Raw genomic sequence first — 19,438 nt, 5'->3', positions numbered from 1 at the left:
ATTTTTTGTTATTGTTGTTATAATTATTGTTGTTATAATTAAAGCTGAGCAGAGTCAAACCATCCCTTATAGGGAAATTCATTAGCAAATAAATGAAATATAGAGCTTGAGTTTTTAAAGAGTTGTACAAAGAAAGACAGGCAAACTTTGCTCTGGGCTTTGATTATGGGCATTTGTGTCTAAAAAACATTAACCAAGACTGTGACCCTTTTATGAAATGCAAGAGTGAACTTCACTACTGCTGGAGACTAATAAAAAGGCTAAGGTACGTGGGGGAGGCAGTCAAACATGATTAGCATCAAAAAAGAAGTATGCACGGCTCTTTGAAGACAGACTGCTAAATGATCTTCCCAGATGGAAATAGTAGAGGGGAAGTGTGTTTCTTTCCTTCCTGTTTAATATGGTTTTTTTTTTTTTTCAAATGCAGGCATGTAGAATTTCTAATACTGGGGGAAGAATATAGCATTGATGTCAGTTCAGCAACCATATTATGAGCAAGGCTAGGTGCTGTGATACTGTGCACCACGAAGAGATATTTGAAAATGCATAGATGTTGTCCTGCAGGAGCTCACAGGTCATTCTGGGAACCTATGTAGAATGCAGGAGATAAGATAATAAAGGCCTTACTTAGATCTACAGCCCAAGTAACAAGTTGGGGGAGTCACTCCCATTGGGAGGATTACCACAGGTTTCTGGAGGGGCTGGCATATCTCTGACCACATGTATAGCAGCCCCTTCCACATTCCCCCCAAAGCAAGTCTGCAGAGACTGCACTACAGCTGTTTTCACGGTTCAAATTCTAAACCAGCTGAACCCCAGTTCTCAGAGGCTGATTCTGTCTCCTGCTGTGGTCCAGGTGGACACATGCCTTCTTTCTCTACACGTGGCTGACTTTGACCTTCAGACCACTCGTTTCCTATCTGTGTGTATGTATATGCATCAGCAGCAGCAGGGTTTCTCATCCTCAACCCTATTGACATTTTAGGCTGAGAAATTCTTTCCAGTCGGGGGTAGAGAGGCCAGTAGTGCTACCCGCACCATCACCAAATGGTGACAATCAGAAATTCCCCCAGCACTGACAGACGTAAAATGTCCCCGAGTGGGATAGGGCAAACTTGCCTCCAGTTGAGAACCAGTTATCTAAAAGGTGCTTTCAGTTCAGTTCAGTCACTCAGTCGTGTCCGACTTTTTGCGACCCCATGAATTGCAGCACGCCAGGCCTCCCTGTCCATCACCAACTCCCAGAGTCCACCCAAACCCATGTCCATTGAATCGGTGATGCCATCCAATCATCTCATCCTTTGTCGTCCCCTTCTCCTCCTGCCCTCAATCTTTCCCAGCATCAGGGTCTTTTCAGATGAGTCAGCTCTTTGAATCAGGTGGCCAAAATATTGGAGTTTCAGCTTTAACATCAGTCCTTCCAATGAACACCCAGGACTGATCTTCTTTAGGATAGACTGGTTGGATCTCCTTGCAAGAGTCCTCTCCAACACCACAGTTCAAAAGCATCAATTCTTCAGCGCTCAGCTTTCTTTATAGTTCAACTCTCACATCCATACATAACCACTCGAAAAACCATAGCCTTGACTAGACAGACCTTGTTGACAAAGTAATGTCTCTGCTTTTGAATATGCTATCTAGGTTGGTCATAACTTTCCTTCCAAAGAGTAAGCATCTTTTAATTTCATGGCTGCAGTCACCATCTGCAGTGATTTTGGAGCCCCCAAAAATAAAGTCTGACACTGTTTCCACTATTTCCCCATCTATTTGCCATGAAGTGATGGGACCAGATGCCATGATCTTCGTTTTCTGAATGTTGAGCTTTAAGCCCACTTTTTCACTCTCCTCTTTCACTTTCATCAAGAGGCTTTTGAGTTCCTCTTCACTTTCTGCCATAAGGGCGGTGTCATCTGCATATCTGAGGTTATTGATAATTTTCCCGGCAATCTTGATTCCAGCCTGTGCTTCCTCCAGCCCAGCGTTTCTCATGATGTACTCTGTATATAAGTTATATAAGCAGGGTGACAATGTATAGCCTCGATGTACTCCTTTTCCTATGTGGAACCAGTCTGTTGTTCCATGTCCAGTTCTAACTGTTGCTTCCTGACCTGCATACCGATTTCTCAAGAGGCAGGTCAGGTGGTCTGGTATTCCCATCTCTTTCAGAATTTTCCACAGTTTGTGGTGATCCTCACAGTCAAAGGCTTTGGTATAGTCAATAAAGCAGAAATAGATATTTTTCCTTTAAGATTCCTTTTACTCCTATGTGTATGTATATTAAGTCACTTCAGTCATGTCTAACTGAAGTGGGTAGCCATTTCCTTCTCCAATATGTATATATGTGTGTGTGTGTATGTATATGTATATGTGTATATGGGCTTCCCTGGTGGCTCAGTGGTAAAGAATCTGCCTGCAATGCGGGAGACCTGGGTTTGATCCCTGGGTTGAGAAGATCCCCTGGAGAAGGACATGGCAATCCACTCCAGTATTCTTGCCTGGAGAATCCCATGAACAGAGAAGCCTGGTGGGCTATAGTCCACAGGGTCTCACAGTTGGACACATCTGAGACGACTAAGCAATATATATATATAATTATCCAGTCTGATCTAGAGTAGAAACTTGTACATCAGAAACATTTGCCTTTTTATTTGACAAGTCATTGCTTCCTGATATTATGGGAGTACTTTAAATGGTTCCACAAAGAACCTCTACAATGAAGGAGGACCTGAGAAGACCCCTATGAATGTAGCTGCCAGCTCAAAATGTCTGTAATATTGAGAAATTTGTGTGACTTTTGCAATCTGTTCCATAATATCACCATGTTTATTTTTGATATAAACATGATGTGCTCCCCACACTCATAAATACAGCAAAACTGAGGCATCTAAATGTTTACCTGTTCATCTCGTGGCCGGATTCCCTGCCTGTCCCAGACCCCAAAGGGTGGTTGCAGCCCACTTTGAGGAATAAGATAATGCACCGTTTTACAGGCTGGTCAGGCTTTCAACGCTCCATAATTGTTTTAGTCAGGCCAGTCTCTGCTAAGGATAAATAATCACTTAGGCAGAAAATATACAAACTCAGCATTCTTTCGTTTACCTAGTTAGATAGGAGGGCAAACATTTATCAGCTCTTTTTCTGTATTTCAATACATGATTAAAGTTCTTAATTATTCTAGGAACTCTGGTCATGGTTTTCAAATAATTATTTTGGACACACACACAAATTTGTGTTGTACCAGTGTAATTAGGGGACAACCGTAAAATTTGGCAATCAGTGCCAGTTTCCAGCATTTCATTATTTTCAGTTTATTTATGAGGAAACTAGAACCAGACAGCTGCTTGCATTTTAATTATTTAGCTCAGAAAGAATTGATTTCAGAAAACCTCCAGGCTGAAGAAGGTAATAATGAGCCCATTTCCCAGGAGGAATTCAGGGCTTCAAAGCTATGCACTGCTTCCTACTCCAGGGATGGCACTGTGGGCCCTTTATCATGTCTGAAACACCTTGGGAGCTCACAGGTCCCGAGTGGGCTCACTCCTGTGAAAGGCAACAGGAGTCTTTGCTGAAAGGTAACAGAAGCAAAAAGCATTCTGCTGGGAAACAGAAAAGAACGCTGCTTCCAGCCTGTGCATCTGGCAGCATGAATGAAAGGTATTTTAAGGCACAGGCTTTGTGTGGGTATTGAGAGCCAAGGCTGTGTTTGTGTGCCCCTCTCTCTAGCCTTCCCTCTAAGTAATTCCAAGAGTCAGATCTGTGCGCAGCCAGCCTTGTACCAATAAGGAATGTGACCGGACTACGTGACGGAGCCCCAGGCCTCATTTCACTTTATGCATGAGGTTTCTGTTTTCCTCTGCTGGTTTATAGTCCTCCTTTTTTTTGCCTCTGTGATTTTATTTTCTTGTCATCAAGTGGCATAAAGGGTTTCTTGCTCTGGTAGTTTCATGGAAACTTGCTTGGCTTGGCTGCATGGAAGCAGATGAAGGTTCAGATTTAGCAGTCCGCTGGAAATCCTGACTAATGGGCACAGGAAAACTCCAGAGGCGGGCTGCCAGGTGGTCATTTGATTTTTAGAGGAAATATGTTTGGGTGACACAGATTTCTAGACTTCTTAAAAGGTGAACTGCACAGAGGTGGGATTAACACAGGCAGCTTCTGAACAAACCACCAGCCAGGAGGGACCTGGGAATTTAAACTTGGCATCCAAATTTGACTAACCAAAGAGATTCAGAGGAAACAGACTTCGTTTATTTGTTCAACAATCCTTTATTGAGCTGGGCTCTGTTTTAGTTGTAATTAGGATCATTTTTTACTTCCTTAAAAAAGCCCCAAACAACCATACACATACTTAAAATATTTGCCCTCCTTTTCCATATGAGTCTCTTTAGGGCATCTCTCCTTCCTCATACTGTAGACCCCTCCCTGCATACTGCCTATTCCATCTGACAGTATCCAGAATGGGTCTGAGAGCTCCCTTGCCAACATGGCAGCATAGCCCAGAAAATAAAAATAAAGTGTTTTGAATTCAGAGGCTGGTTTCATTCCACTTCCAATCAGATAACACATTTTCTATTTAAATTTAGTTTAGCTGGTAACGTGTTGATTTTTAGGCCTGAAATTGTTCAAATGATTAATTTATCCCATAGAGAAAGATTAATTGAAGAGTTGAAGAAAATATTTTAAATTGCAGAAGTTCAAATTGGTAATCTACAGTGATTAAACTCATCATATTTCATTCATTCACAACCTTGGCCATGGCTGGCTCAGTGTTGCTCTTGAATGTAAGAATTAATTGGAATTCGTAAATTTAGGGCTCTTCCCAGGTGATTCAGGGTAAAGAATCTGCCTGCTAATGCTTGGAGATGTAGGAGACACATGTTTGATCCCTGTGTCTAGAAGATCCACTGGAGAAGGAAATGGCAACCCACTCCACTATTCTTGCCTGAAAAATCCCATGAAAAGAGGAGCCTGGTGGGCTACAGTCCATGGGGTTGCAAAGAGTAGGACACAACTGAGCGACTGAGCATATCACACATCATATAAATTCAGGAGGCTTTGGAGTTAGGTGTGACTTTTCATGGTTGCCTGGTATGTGGTGTGTGTGTGTGTGTGTAAAAAATGGGGCTTCCCTGGTGGCTCAGATGTAAAGAATCTGCCTGCAATGCAAGAGACCTGGGTTCAATCCCTAGGTCAGGAAGACCCTTGGAGAAAGGAATGGCAACTCACTCCAGTATCTTGCCAGGAGAATTCCATGGAGAGAAGATCCTGGAAGGTTATAGTCCATAGGGTCGCAAAGAGTTGGACACAACTGAGCAACTAACACTTACTTACTTACTTGGTATGTGAAGTGTGTGTGTGAGTGTGTGTGTGTGTGTGTAAGGCCAGGTGGAGTGGGGAAGGGGGGAAAATTTCAGCCTTTCTTAAAAGCCAGTCCTCATTTTAATACCAGGAATAGATGGAAGTAACTTCAGGATAGGAAGCAAACTAGCTAACTGGTTGTTTTTGAGTCCATTGATTTAAATGCCAGTAAAAACGCCATCAACAGAAGAGAACCTCATACTTCTTTTTTTTCAGATGACTGAGGCAGAGATACACATATTAAATTTCTATCCTTTGATATTTTCTGTGCTAACAGATGTCCTCCTTGAGACTGGTTCAGAATCTTCCTTCACAAAACTCTATTCCTGGCCAGTAATGCCCACTTTGCACATCAGTCTCCTGGGCACTTTCCCCAGTAATCCCAGCTCCTCCCCTGCCAGGCTCCTCCACTTCCTTGCTGTTCTCAGGCTCCACCCCTCTCTTCCCATTGGATCTGGACTCTCCTCCTGGGCAGGCCCCTCCTCCACAGCCTGTCTTCAGTGAGTAGACTCTCACCCAGCCTGAAAGAGAAAATCAAAAACAGACAAGCACATTGCGTTTACAAAATGCCCTTCTCTGGAAGGCAGGAGTTATTGTCTTTCAGAAGACTTCTCTTTTAGTCACTGTTGACAGACTGATGCTGTAGCCAGGACCGGGCAGAAGTGTCATCCCATTTCATAAAGTGATACAGCTGACAGTTATTCTAGAGAAGCTATAACTAAGGGTTGCTTTAGCTGATTTATACAAACTATCCAATGTCGGGTGATATTCTATAGTTAGAAATAACAAGGAACGAGCTCAGTGAGAAGAGAGGATGGGTAGACTTTCTGAGTACGGGCAGGATGCGTGTTTCTTGAGGTCTAGTGTTGGTTTTCATCTACAGTGTGGTTTTATTCTCAGTGCCCTGATAGCAGCTCATAAAACAGTCACAGTTCACCCCAAAGCCCTTAGAAATTACTGCACAGTGCTAAAATAGGGCATCATCCAAGAATCTGAGAGTAGCCACATCTTTTGTAAACTGTAATTCAGGTCTGTCTTCCAAGCTGAGTTCACGTTGTCAGTATGGTCTTTTATAAACATAAATCATGTACCATTGACTCTCCTTAAAATCACGTGGTGAGTTCTCATGGTATTTAGGATGAAACCCTAATTCCTTTCCATGGCTTTTAAGGCCCTGTGGGAACTGGCCCTCTCTTTCCACCTTTAGTTGGGGGCCGTATTCCTCCCCCTGCTCATTGCTTTTCAGCCCAAACTGGCCTTCCTGAAGTTTTCCCAACAGTGGAGCACACTCATTCCTCCGGGTCTTTTCACTTGCTCTTGGGGGAGCGTGTTTCCCCAGGCACTTCTTTGGGTTTCTTATTCTTAAATTCTTCACTCAAATGTCACCTTCCATTAGGGACAGTTCCTAATATAGGCTCCAGCTAGGGCTCTTGCACTGCATCCACATTCTCCCTTCATCTTTAATTGTCTTGTTTATTACCTGGTGTAGCTTTTCCACATCAGAGGGTACGAGCCTTGAGAGCAGATTCTTGTCTTTCTTCTTCTTGAAGTGAAGTGAAACTGAGAGCAAAGATTTATTGATTGAATATATGAGTAAATGAATTACGGAATAATGCACAGCTGCAGATCTGCAGATGAAATAAAACCTCAGAACCGGACTTTGCCGGTGGTGCAGTGGATAGTAATCCGCTTGCCAATGCAGGGGACATCCCTTCAATCCCTGACCTGGGGAGACTCCACATGCCTTGAGCAGCTACAGCCCATGCACCGCCACTACTGGAGCCTGCGTGCTCTAGGGCTCATGGGCCCCTGTGCCACAACATACTGAAGCCTGTGCCCCTAGAGAGCCTGTGCTCCTCCAGAGAAGCCACTGCAATGAGTAGCCCCCACTCACCACAACTAGAGAAAGCCTGTGTGCAGCAACAAATATCCAGCGCAGCCAAAAACAAATAAATAAATAATTAACAAAATAAACCTCACACTTATAGGGACCCCTCCAGGGCCCAAGGCCAGAGTCTACTCATTTCCCTCTGTTGCACAGCCTGAGAACAATCCTCTTTGGACTGACATATAAAGACATGCCCTGAGAGATCCTTCCCATCCCTGAGAAGTCTTGATTCTAGATGCCATGGGTTACACATAAACTCAACCTAAACATGAAGCAACCTAAACATTAAGTTGTTGAACCTAAGTAATAATTGTCAGAAAGTACACTTGTAAGCAATGAAAAGTTGAATTGGTGAGACCAAGGGCAGGAAAGATAATAGTGAAAAAAAATCCCAAAGCACATGCATAGCAATGTCAGTAGCTTGATTAGCAGTATTATTGTTTCTTCATTCTGATGAGATAGGCTCTCAGGCTCTTTAAAGTAACCTGATATTGAACATTAATTATAACATCTTCTGTAAAAGGAATGAGCAATGAAGGTGCTGCTTTTCCCTATTACTTATTTAATTTTATTTAATTAGTGCTTACAGAATGTTCCCAAGTGGTGCTAATGGTAAAGAACCTTCCTGCCAATGCAGGAGATGTAAGAGACACAGGTTCAATCCCTAGGTGGGGAAAATCCCCTGGAGGAGGGCATGGTAACCCACTCCAGTATTCTCGCCTGGAGAATCCCCATGGACAGAAGAGCTTGGGGGGCCACAGTTCATAGGGTCGCACAGCGTTGAACATGACTGAAGCGACTTAGGACAGCACAGAATGTTCACTACACTCCAGGTATCTCTCTAAAAACTTGACAAATGCTGTCTTGGGTTGAGTTCTTTGGAAGCAATACTGGAGACAGAGTTTGGTGTATAAGATGCTCGTTAGGGATTAACACCTTTGAAGAGGAAGCCAAGAAACCCTCGAGAAGTCAAACTGTACGACAGGCTCAGGAAGCCAGGGGAGGTGTGTTGCCAGGCATGTACTGCCTGTCAGAGTGTCCTGTGTGGGACTGGAATGGCCTGCCTTTTACCCCCACCTCACTCAGTCACCAAATGTGGGCTACCCCCAGGAAGGGCACAGCCTTGGGCGAGGCAGCTGTGTGGCTGAGGCACACTGGAGTTGCTGAGAGCTGGAGCCTGTCTGCTTCCTATCCTCCCTGCTTCTTGGCAGCAAGTTCTCCCTTGAAATGCCCCTCTGGGTCTGCTCAAATATTAGCTTCTTTAACCCTTGCAACAACCCTAGGAGGTAGGCCCTTTCATTAGCCGCGTTTTACAGATGACAAAACTGAGGCATGGAGAAATTAGTTCATTTGCCAAACTAGACCGGGTAGCAGAGCTGATATCTGACCTAAGCAGTAGGGCTCCAGAATTAGTATTCTGGACTATTCAGCTATGCTGTCTTAGCTATCACTTCACAGAAAGGGTTGACAGTAGCCTAATAAAAATACAATGACAGTACTGGTTGTTTTTTAATTCTTTTTAAGGTAGTGTGTACGTGTATGTGTGTTTGCCTGCTACTGTTGCGTTTCCTAAAAACAATATCCAAAGAGTGATAATTTGGGGTTGCCTATTTCATTTGAATATTAAATCCTACCTGTAAACATCTAAGAATCCAGACTAGATGCTGAGGGGTAATGACTGGATTTGAATTCCAGTACAAAGTAGCCTGTGTTGAAATTCTCATGTTGGCCTGGAAAAGGAAGGGTCCCTTTGGAGTTTAGGGCAAGAAAATTGAGTAGGGGGAAGAAAGGCTATAAAATACAGGGCAAGGTCAACCAGTTCTGTGCTCTGCCAGCCACATGAGTGAAGTGTTAGTTAGGTATGGGCCTAAGGGAAAAGCAGATGGCACCTTGGGAAGAAGATAAAGAAGGAGAGGATTTAACAGGTGTGAGCAGGGTGGGTCCAGGCACTGTGCTGGGGGTCTGAAGAAAGTCCAGCACTGTGAAGAACCAGGAGGGCAGGAGGGGAGGTCAAAGAAGCCCAGACTACTCCTCGGGGGGAAATGTGTGGACTTGGCCAGAAGAGGAGAGGAAAGAGAGAACTCAGTGGCAGCAAAACATTTTTTTTTTCCATCACTGTTTTTAGAATTATACATATACACTTTTAACTTATATGCAGAGTAACATCATGCAAAATGCTGGGCTGGATGACTCACAGACTGGAATCAAGATTGCCAGGAGAAATATCAACAACCTCAGATAACCAGATGATACCACTCTAATGGCAGAAAGCAAAGAAGAACTTAAAAAAAAAAAGCCTCTTAATTAGGGTGAAAGAGGAGAGTGAAAAAGCTGGCTCAACATTCAAAAAACGAACACCATGGCTTCTGGTCCCATCACTTCATGGCAAATAGATGGGAAAAAAGTGGAAACAGTGACAGATTCTATTGACTTGGGCTCCAAAATCACTTTGGATGGTGATTTCATGACTGCAACCATGAAATTAAAAGATGCTAGCTCCTTAGAAAAAAAGCTATGACAAACCTAGACAGTGTATTGAAAAACAGAGACATCACTTTGCTAGCAAAGATCCATATACTCAAAGCTATGGTTTTTCCAGTAGTCATGTACAGATGTGAGAGTTGGACCATAAAGAAGGCTGAGTGCCAAAGAACCGATGCTTTTGAACTGAGGTGCTGGGGAAGACATTAGAGAGTCCCTTGGACAGCAAGGAGATCAAACCAGTCAATCCTAAAGGAAATCAACCCTGAATATTCACTGGAAGGACTGAAGCTGAAGTTCCAATACTTTGACCACCTGATACAAAGAGCTGACTCACTGGAAAAGACCCTGATGCTGGGAAATATTGAAGGCAGGAGGAGAAGGGGGTGACAGAGGATGAAATGATTAAATAGCATCACCGACTCAATGGATGTGAATTTGAGCCAACTCTGAGAGATAGTGGAAGACAGAGGAGCCTGGAGTGCTAGAGTTCATTGGATCGAAGAGAGTCAGGCATGACTTAGTGACTGAATGACAACGACAACAAATAATCTTTTAAAGATATTTAGAAATTATTTCCCACATTACATAATTAGATTTCTTAATTCTGCAGACTGGCTTAGGGTAAGGAAGGAATCCAAGGCTGACTGTTTTATTTTGGATGATGTAGACTACACGTTTCTCCCTATTTATCATTCTCTTTTTGTCTGTAAGAGTCCAAGCAATAGAAGTCATTATCCTTAAGACTTTTCACTCCAGTGGGATTAACTTGTTTCACATTATTTTTCTGAAGTTTGGGGAAATCCCTTCTTTAAAAACAGTAGATAAATTCTGTTTTAACTCCTCACTATCTTTATTTGTATATAAAAACACATTCCAAATGGCTGTAACAATGTCTTGATAAGTAAGGGCTCTTTGCAAAAATAGTCAGTGGGGATATGATTTACAACAGGACATGTAAACTTCCCAGCAGACCAAATGTGTCCTCAGAGGGATTAAAGGATCTATGTGGGATTTGAATAAAGGTCATTCTTGCTGCTGAACTGATTACGTGGTTATTATTGACCCTTGATAGTAACAGGTTCTTTCCCATGTCACGTATTCTAGCACATTCCCTTATGGATATTTCAACACAATTTGCCCATTTTTATAACACATTAAGCCATCTTAGAAACTCACTTTTCAGCCCACAGAATAACACTGCTCTAAATAATTCACAAAGCAAAGCAAATACATAGATGTTAAATAATTTACAACCACAGAAGAACTCATGATGCCCAGAAAGGATCTTACTTAGAGTAGATACTCAAACTCATCTATTACACTAAACCAAATTGGGAGGATGTGTGTTTGGAGCATAGTATATTTTGAATGCCATCATCTTAAAAATGAGCATGTTTTCAGAGGAAAATAGCTGTTTCCTGGAGTACATGGTTTGTATTTGGGCTGGGGGACAAGTAACTTTCTGAACTCTAGGATTTTATTGAAGAATATTTTTCCCAAACGTGACAGGCTTTATGAAGACAGAAGCAGGAATAAGCATGGAAGATCACCATTGAGTGGTAAGGATTGGGGTGACGGAAGGAAGAGGAGATATTTTGGAGCTCTTCATGCTCTCTATTGTGCTGTTGACAATTCTGACTTGCCTTTCTGTGGCATTGTGCATGGGACCCACTGAAAATAAGCCTTGTTTTAGAGAGCACTGAAAAGGTGGGTTGCTTTAAGACACCGAGGTTCCTGTATTCAATCTTTGGACACTGCATTTGGAATCCATCTCTTCTAGGATGTTTGTCCCTTCCAAGAGCTGAATTCAGTATCAAAAAGTGATCTGTTTCATAGAATGCTCCACTCACCAGACAAATCAGGATACATTCTTATGAAAAATCAAAGCATTTGCTACTTAGAAGTGAAATCGCTTGATTATAGGGTACACATCTAATAGTTTTATAGAGGCTCCTGGACCAACTAAACACATTATCTTCTCTCATATGCGATATATCATCACTCTGTTGAACCAACCCTAAGACAAAGTTATTTTCTTCTAAAAAACAAAGACAAACATGCAACATCCAGGTCACCAAAATTCAATCTCTAAAAGATATTTGGTCACTGCTGCTGCTGCTAAGTCGCTTCAGTCGTGTCCGACTCTGTGCGACCCCAGAGACGGCAGCCCACTAGGCTCCCCTGTCCCTGGGATTCTCCAGGCAAGAACACTGGAGTGGGTTGCCGTTTCCTTCTCCAATGCATGAAAGTGAAAAGTGAAAGTGAAGTCGCTCAGTCGTGTCCAACTCCTAGTGACCTCATGGACTGCAGCCCACCAGGCCCCTCCGTCCATGGGATTTTCTAGGCAAGAGTACTGGAGTGGGTTGCCATTGCCTTCTCCATATTTGGTCACAGATAGGTCTAAAATAAATTCTATGGGGATCTGATATCGACCCTTGGCTCTGTGCCTCGCCCCTGTGATGCAAGCCACACACACACTTTTCAGGCTGCTGTGGTTCTAGAATTAACTGTATACCTCTTTCATAAGATGACATTCAAGCCACAAAAAGCAAGGTCAGTGAGGGCTGGAAGGGAAAGTGAGTGTGGTTCATAAAACCAAGAGGCACTTACAATTTAACAAGATTAACAAGTGCTGTTGAAAAGAGCTACCTGGCCTGAGTCACAGAGGGAGAAGTATGCCAGCTCAATTCTCTTGGCTTTGCTGTCACACCACACGAGTGCAGCTCCTGAAAATCTTGCATGAAACTACAATAAAGCAATCTGGAAAATGACTGTATTTTTAGTGATTATTTCTTTTGGATCATTACACACGGAATGAGTTGTTCTTTTTCACTGGCCCCATTATTTGTTGTTAGTATTTCTTTTGTCTGCTTTGTTGGGAAGGTTATGTCTGAAGCTTGCCCAAATTCTTAAATCCAAGGCATTTAGTATATTATCAGCTTACACTGGACTCTTTTAAGCATTTTCTATTTAAAAAAAAACTATAGCGGTTTCAGTATCAGCAAGATAAGGAAGACAGTTCTTCCTCTCTGCATGCTGGGTGAAAATGCATGAATTAGTGGAATTCACTGAAAAACTTGTCACTCAAATATCTATCAGCCTTTTGGTCCCTGGGCAAAAGGAATTCTTCCAGAGCAGCTTTGATAGCAATTTCAATTTTCAGAGCACACTGTGCTTTATGTCTCATTTGCTGAAAGTTCATTTTACATGCTTAGTGACTAGAAGATCTAAGGAATGCTCAGTCATCCTTGTGTAGGTAATTTGCTAAATGTCATATACAGAGTGGACTTCCCTGGTGGCTCAGCGGTAAAGAATCTGCCTGCCAATGCAGGGGACAGCAGTTCGATTCCTGGGTCAGGAAGATCCCCTGGAGAAGGAAATAGAAACTCTCTCCAGTGTTCTTGCCTGGGAAATCTCACGGACAGAGGAACCTGACAGACTAAGTTCATGGGTCACAAAGAGTTAGCCACATCTTTAGCGACTAAGCGAAAAGCAAAGGAGAAAAGGAAAGATATAAGCATTTGAATGCAGAGTTCCAAAGAATAGCAAGAACAGATAAAAAACCTTCCTCAGTGATCAATGCAAAGAAATAGAGGAAAACAACAGAATGGGAAAGACTAGAGATCTCTTCAAGAAAATTAGAGATACCAAGGGAACATTTCATGCAAAGATGGGCTCGATAAAGGACAGAAATGGTATGGACCTAACAGAAGCAGAAGATATTAAGACGAGGTGGCAAGAATACACAGAATAACTGTACAAAAAAGATCTTCACGACTCAGATAATCACGATGGTGTGATCACTGATCTAGAGCCAGACATCCTGGAATTTGAAGTCAAGTGGGCCTTAGAAAGCATCACTATGAACAAAACTAGTGGAGGTGATGGAATTCCGGTTGAGCTATTTCAAATCTTGAAAGATGGTGCTGTGAAAGTGCTGCTCTCAATATGCCACCAAATTTGGAAAACTCAGCAGTGGCCACAGGACTGGAAAAGGTCAGTTTTCATTCCAATCCCAAAGAAAGGCAATGCCAAAGAATGCTCAAACTACTGCACAATTGCACTCATCTCACACGCTAGTAAAGTAATGCTCAAAATTCTCCAAGCCAGGCTTCAGCAATATGTGAACTGTGAACTTCCTGATGTTCAAGCTGGTTTTAGAAAAGACAGAGGAACCAGAGATCAAATTGCCAACATTCGCTGGATCATGGAAAAGGAAGAGAGTTCCAGAAAAACATCTATTATTGACTATGCCAAAGCCTTTGACTATGTGGATCACAATAAACTGTGGAAAATTCTGAAAGAGATGGGAATACCAGACCACCTGACCTGCCTCTTGAGAAATCTGTATGCAGGTCAGGAAGCAACAGTTAGAACTGGACATGGAACAACAGACTGGTTCCACATAGGAAAAGGAATGTGTCAAGGCTGTATATTGTCACCCTGCTTATTTAACTTATATGCAGAGTACATCATGAGAAATGCTGGGCTGGAAGAAGCACAAGCTGGAATCAAGATTGCTGGGAGAAATATCAATAACCTCAGATATGCAGATGACACCACCTTATGGCGGAAAGTGAAGAGGAACTCAAAAGCCTCTCGATGAAAGTGAAAGTGGAGAGTGAAAAAGTGGACTTAAAGCTCAACATTCAGAAAATGAAGATCATGGCATCCGGTCCCATCACTTCATGGGAAATAGGTGGGGAAACAGTGGAAACAGTGTCAGACTTGATTTTTTTGGGCTCCAAAATCACTGCAGATGGTGACTGCAGCCATGAAATTAAAAGACGCTTACTCCTTAGAAGGAAAGTTATGACCAACCTAGATAGCATATTCAAAAGCAGAGACATTACTTTGCCAACAAAGGTTCGTCTAGACAAGGCTATGGTTTTTCCTGTGGTCATGTATGGATGTGAGAGTTGGACTGTGAAGAAGGCTGAGCACCGAAGAATTGATGCTTTTGAAGTGTGGTGTTGGAGAAGACTCTTGAGAGTCCCTTGGACTGCAAGGAGATCCAACCAGTCCATTCTGAAGGAGATCAGCCCTGGGATTTCTTTGGAAGGAATGATGCTAAAGCTGAAACTCCAGTACTTTGGCCACCTCACGTGAAGAGTTGACTCATTGGAAAAGACCCTGATGCTGGGCAAGATTGGGGGCAGGAGGAGAAGGGGACGACAGAGGATGAGATGGCTGGATGGCATCACTGACTCAATGGACGTGAGTGTGGGTGAACTCCGGGAGTTGGTGATGGACAGGGAGGCCTGTCGTGCTGCGATTCATGGGGTTGCAAAGAGTTGGACACGACTGAGCGACTGAACTGAACTAAACTGATATATTTGTAACTGAATAACTTTGCTGTACACCTGAAACATAACATTGTTAATCAACTATACTCCAATATAAAATAAGATAACATTGAAAAAAGAAAAAGATGTGTTGAGAGAAGAGTGACCAGTTCAGTCTGGGTGGGGTATTTGGAAGCTGTGCATGATAAAGCTGGAAAGGCAGACTGGGGTTTATCCATGGCCTGACTGGCCAGGTACAGAAATTTGGAGTTCATCCCATACTTTGCCAAAGACTTTCTTAGAACCCTAGGGCAATGAGATGTTTCAGAAAAGAAAGGTTCCATGGTCAGAAAGTCTTCCCAGGTGGATCTAATGGTAAAGAACCCATCTGCCAGTGCAGGAGACTTAAGAGATGTGGATTCGATCCCTGGGTTGGGAAAATCCCCTGGAGAAGGGCCTGGCAACCCACTCCAGTATTCTTGCTTGGAGAATCCCATGGATAGAGGAGCCTGGCAGGCTATAGTCCATAGGGTTGCACAAAGTCGGACACAACTAAAGCGACTTAGCACATGGTCATATAAATTTGGGAACTATATATCCATCCCTCCATCTTGAAAATTCATGATGTATAATTGATGACTAAAGGCTGACAAGTTCTGTTTTAAAGGGACTGGTTAAACTTAACCCAGGATTCCCCTCACCATTCTCCCACCATAACACCTGACAGCAAGAAGGTGCTGGAGCGACAGTGGGGAGCCCCTGGAATTCTTTGAAAAGAATGATGTAAGCAGATGCTTTAGAAACATTTCTGAAAGCAGTGTAGAACCTGTATCATCAATATTTTGGAAAGAGGGTGCCTCAGTGAAAACTAGAGGCAAAGAATTGGTAAGTCAGGGTCTTCTCAACCTGGCTACCTGTCAGAACCCCTTGGAGATTTTTTAAAACACCCCACTCAAGTACTCTTGCCTGGAAAATCCCATGGATGGAGGAGCCTGGTAGGCTGCAGTCCACTAGAGACTTCACTTTCATTTTTCACTTTCCACTTTCATGCATTGGAGAAGGAAATGGCAACCCACTCCAGTGTTCTTGCCTGGAGAATCCCGGGGATGGGGGAGCCTGGTGGGCTGCCGTCTATGGGGTCGTACAGAGTCGGACATGACTGAAGCGACTTAGCAGCAGCAGCAGCAGTAGCAGCAACTCTATATTGCACTTCTAAAGTTTCTGATTTAGTAGGTGTGCCTTGGGCTTGGGAATGTGTGTGTGTGTGTGTGTGTGTGTGTGTGTGTACTTTTGATGCAGAAACTAGTGGTGAGAATTTATGAGCCCAAACTGATTGTGAGGACTATTGACTGTCCAGTTGAGAGCTTATGAGACCAGAACTTGGAGAGAGGCAGTGGGAGCGGAAAAGGTTGGGAGGGATGTAATTAACAAAGTGAGGCAAGAACTTACATGCCTTGACAAGTGAAGGAATGTGAGGATGGTATAGAAACAAAGGGAATTCAGAGAGATTGTATGCCTGGGTCACTGGGGAAGAATGATGGTATCATAACAGGGAGAGAAGGTTGTTGTTCAGTCGCCAAGTTGTGTCCAACTCTTTGTGACCCCATGATCTGCAGCACACCAGGCTTCTCTGTCCTTCACTATCTCCCTGAGTTTGCTCAAACTCATGTCCATTGAGTCAGTGATGCCATCCAACCATTTCATCCTCTGTCGCCCCCTTCTCCTCTTGCCTACAATCTTTCCCAGTATCAGGCTCTGAAGTTTAGGGGGCAAGAAAGTACTTTGAAGGAAGAAGAGCTCTGGTTTTGGACATGATTAGGTCAAGATGCCAAACTATGTGAAGGCCTGCCAGACAGTTGGAAATGCAGGTTTCACAGGCAGGAGAACAGAGGGGTCTGGATCTACAGAGAACCAGTTACAACCCTGGGGATAGCTCGGTGATCTAAAAGATGATGTCTAAAGAGGGGAAAGCCAAGAGTAGAACTGTGAAAATTCCTTCATTCCAGGCTCATATTCTTGGGATTCAGCAAGGATGGTCAGAGGAGCAGAACAGTCAATAACTATATTATGAAAGTGGAGGAGGAAGGCCTCTAGAAGGGTGTACTAGGGCAGGGGTCAGATTTTACAGCAGATAGTGCTACTGCAAGCTTTGTGCCTGACTCTCTGCTCCACTTCTTGATTACATGGTGTTCTTGAGCAAGTTTACTTAACCTCTCAGAGCCTCAATTTCCTCATGGATGAAATGAGGATTACACTACCTCCATGCTATAGGTAAGGGCCAAATGCAATACCATGTAGTATGGACTATAATGGTGTATAATAGAGCATATTATATTACTACAATATATACTATATTGTATATATATTATCTTAGTGAGGTATCCTTGGACCCTTTAAAAATCAGCTATATTACAAAATTGGTAAAAGAAAAAATACTCAACCATAATTCTGTTGTCTTAAAATAAATTCTTTTGATTTTAATGATTCCATCTTAGTCCTTGATCACATCCATTTATTATTTTACATAGTTATAGCATCACTATAATTTCGAGATGTGCTTTTGAACTTAGCATATATGCTAGGAATTTCATCTCATTGTTAACTCTATTTTTTAAAATTTTATTATAATTTATTTATCAGGCTGTGCCACATCTTAATTGCGGCATGCAGGATCTTTGATCTTTACTTGCTGCATGTGGGATCTTTAGTTGCAAAATGTAGGATCTAGTTCCCCTGTGAGTGAAGTGAAAGTTGCTCAGTTGTGTTGATCTTTGCAACCCCATGGACTATACAGTCCGCGGAATTCTCCAGGTCAGAATACTGGAGTGGGTAGCCGTTCCCTTCTCCAGGGAATTTTCCCAACCCAGGGATTGAACCCAGGTCTCCTGTATTGCAGGCAGATTCTTTACTGTTCCCCAACCAGGGATCAAACCCAGGCCCCCTGTATTGGGTGCATGGAGTCTTAGCCACTGGATCTTCAGGGAGGTTCTATTAATTTTCTTAATTATCATTTTCTTTACTCAACAGTTTACCAATCAGTAGGCATCTAAATCATTTCCAATCTTGTTTTCTGCTTTATTTTAAATACTTATCTAATTAATGCAAACATTAATATAGCCCCTTTAATTTTTATAAATTATCTCCTCTTAGATGAACTTTCAGCATCAGAATTATTGTGTTAAAGGGGAAGAACAGTGAATGATTTTCAAAATAGATTGCTCAGTGGCTTTATCAGAATTGTATCAATGAAGAACAGTGAATGATTTTCAAAATAGATTGCTCAGTGGCTCTATCAGAATTGTATCAATTAACATAGTTTCCAGGGGTAATACCTGTTAACCAAGTATGAGTGTACCTGTCATTTTATCCTTACCAGAACTAGTAATCTCACTGTTTTTTGTATATTTTTTGCCAACATAATGGGAACTGACTGGCAGAAAACAAAGTTCATTGTTGTTTAATCTGTGTTTTGATAAACAGTTGGGCCTAAATAGTGAATATTTTCCCACATGCTTGTTTTACTAATTGTATCTCCTCATGTAGAAAAGTCTTGTTGATACTTGTGTAAAGGTAAACTTGTTGATCACATATTTGTTCACTTTTTTAAATGAAAGGCTTATGGAAGTCACCCTTGGAATGATGAAAGAAAACAAAGAATTGGGTAGGATATTCTGTTAATCAAGGTCTTAGTCTTCAGCATGTTGAGGAGTGCTTAATGAAGGGGATATTTACAGAAGTGTGATGTGTTAAGGAAAGCTAACAGGGGCTGGTATAGTACCCAGGGCTAGCAGCAATAATACCATTTCTGGGGCGGGGGGCAGATCATGGAACTCAGAGAGACAACTATAAGAAATGGCTGCCTGACATTTATAGAGCTGTGACCTTCGAAAGGGAGACACAATCAATCAATCCATGGTGACCCAGCACAAAGTGAACAGGAAATGAATATCCTGATCTTGGTGATTTCTACTTACCCTCTGATTTCCTGGGGTGTTTCTCACTGACCCAGCACAACTGCCAGCGGGTAGTTAGTGCAGTCCATAAAGAATAGTCTCCTAAAGCCCTCAGCAGGATGAAAAAGAGCTGAGTGGATCTGGAAGGACAAATGGAAAATATTCAGCCCAGATATTCTGGCATTAAGATATTTTAGCGTGGTTGGTAATATGAATCTTCACAAATAGATCAAGATGATAGATCTGAGGTCCCATTTAATTCAATTTTTGAATGTTATTAAAAACTATTTAATTTACATAATTAAGCCTTCAAATAGAAACAAAACAGGATGTTAATGCCATTACTTGATTTTTTAAAGGAATCTGGATCGGAGAATTTACTCCTTACTTGAAGGAAGTTTTATTAAACCTGAATTTCAGAAACAAGTGTGAAAGAAGCATTCCAGGGACTTTCCTGGTGGTCCAGAAGA

General features: G+C 42.4%; 1 long non-coding RNA gene across 1 annotated transcript; it reads right to left on the bottom strand.

The window, feature by feature from the left end:
- Nucleotides 1-3,439: 3,439 nt before the first annotated feature.
- LOC132346590 (uncharacterized) lies at nt 3,440-19,232 on the bottom strand. Its single transcript, XR_009496467.1, has 3 exons — nt 18,990-19,232; nt 6,839-6,918; nt 3,440-5,879 (listed from the first exon to the last, which is right to left on the bottom strand). It is a non-coding gene; the product is annotated as an uncharacterized lncRNA (long non-coding RNA).
- Between the last annotated feature and the right edge of the window lie 206 nt (nt 19,233-19,438).

This window comes from Bos taurus, chromosome 11, assembly GCF_002263795.3.
Source record: "Bos taurus isolate L1 Dominette 01449 registration number 42190680 breed Hereford chromosome 11, ARS-UCD2.0, whole genome shotgun sequence".
NCBI lineage: Eukaryota > Metazoa > Chordata > Mammalia > Artiodactyla > Bovidae > Bos > Bos taurus.
This window is presented reverse-complemented; position numbering and strand designations above follow the sequence as displayed.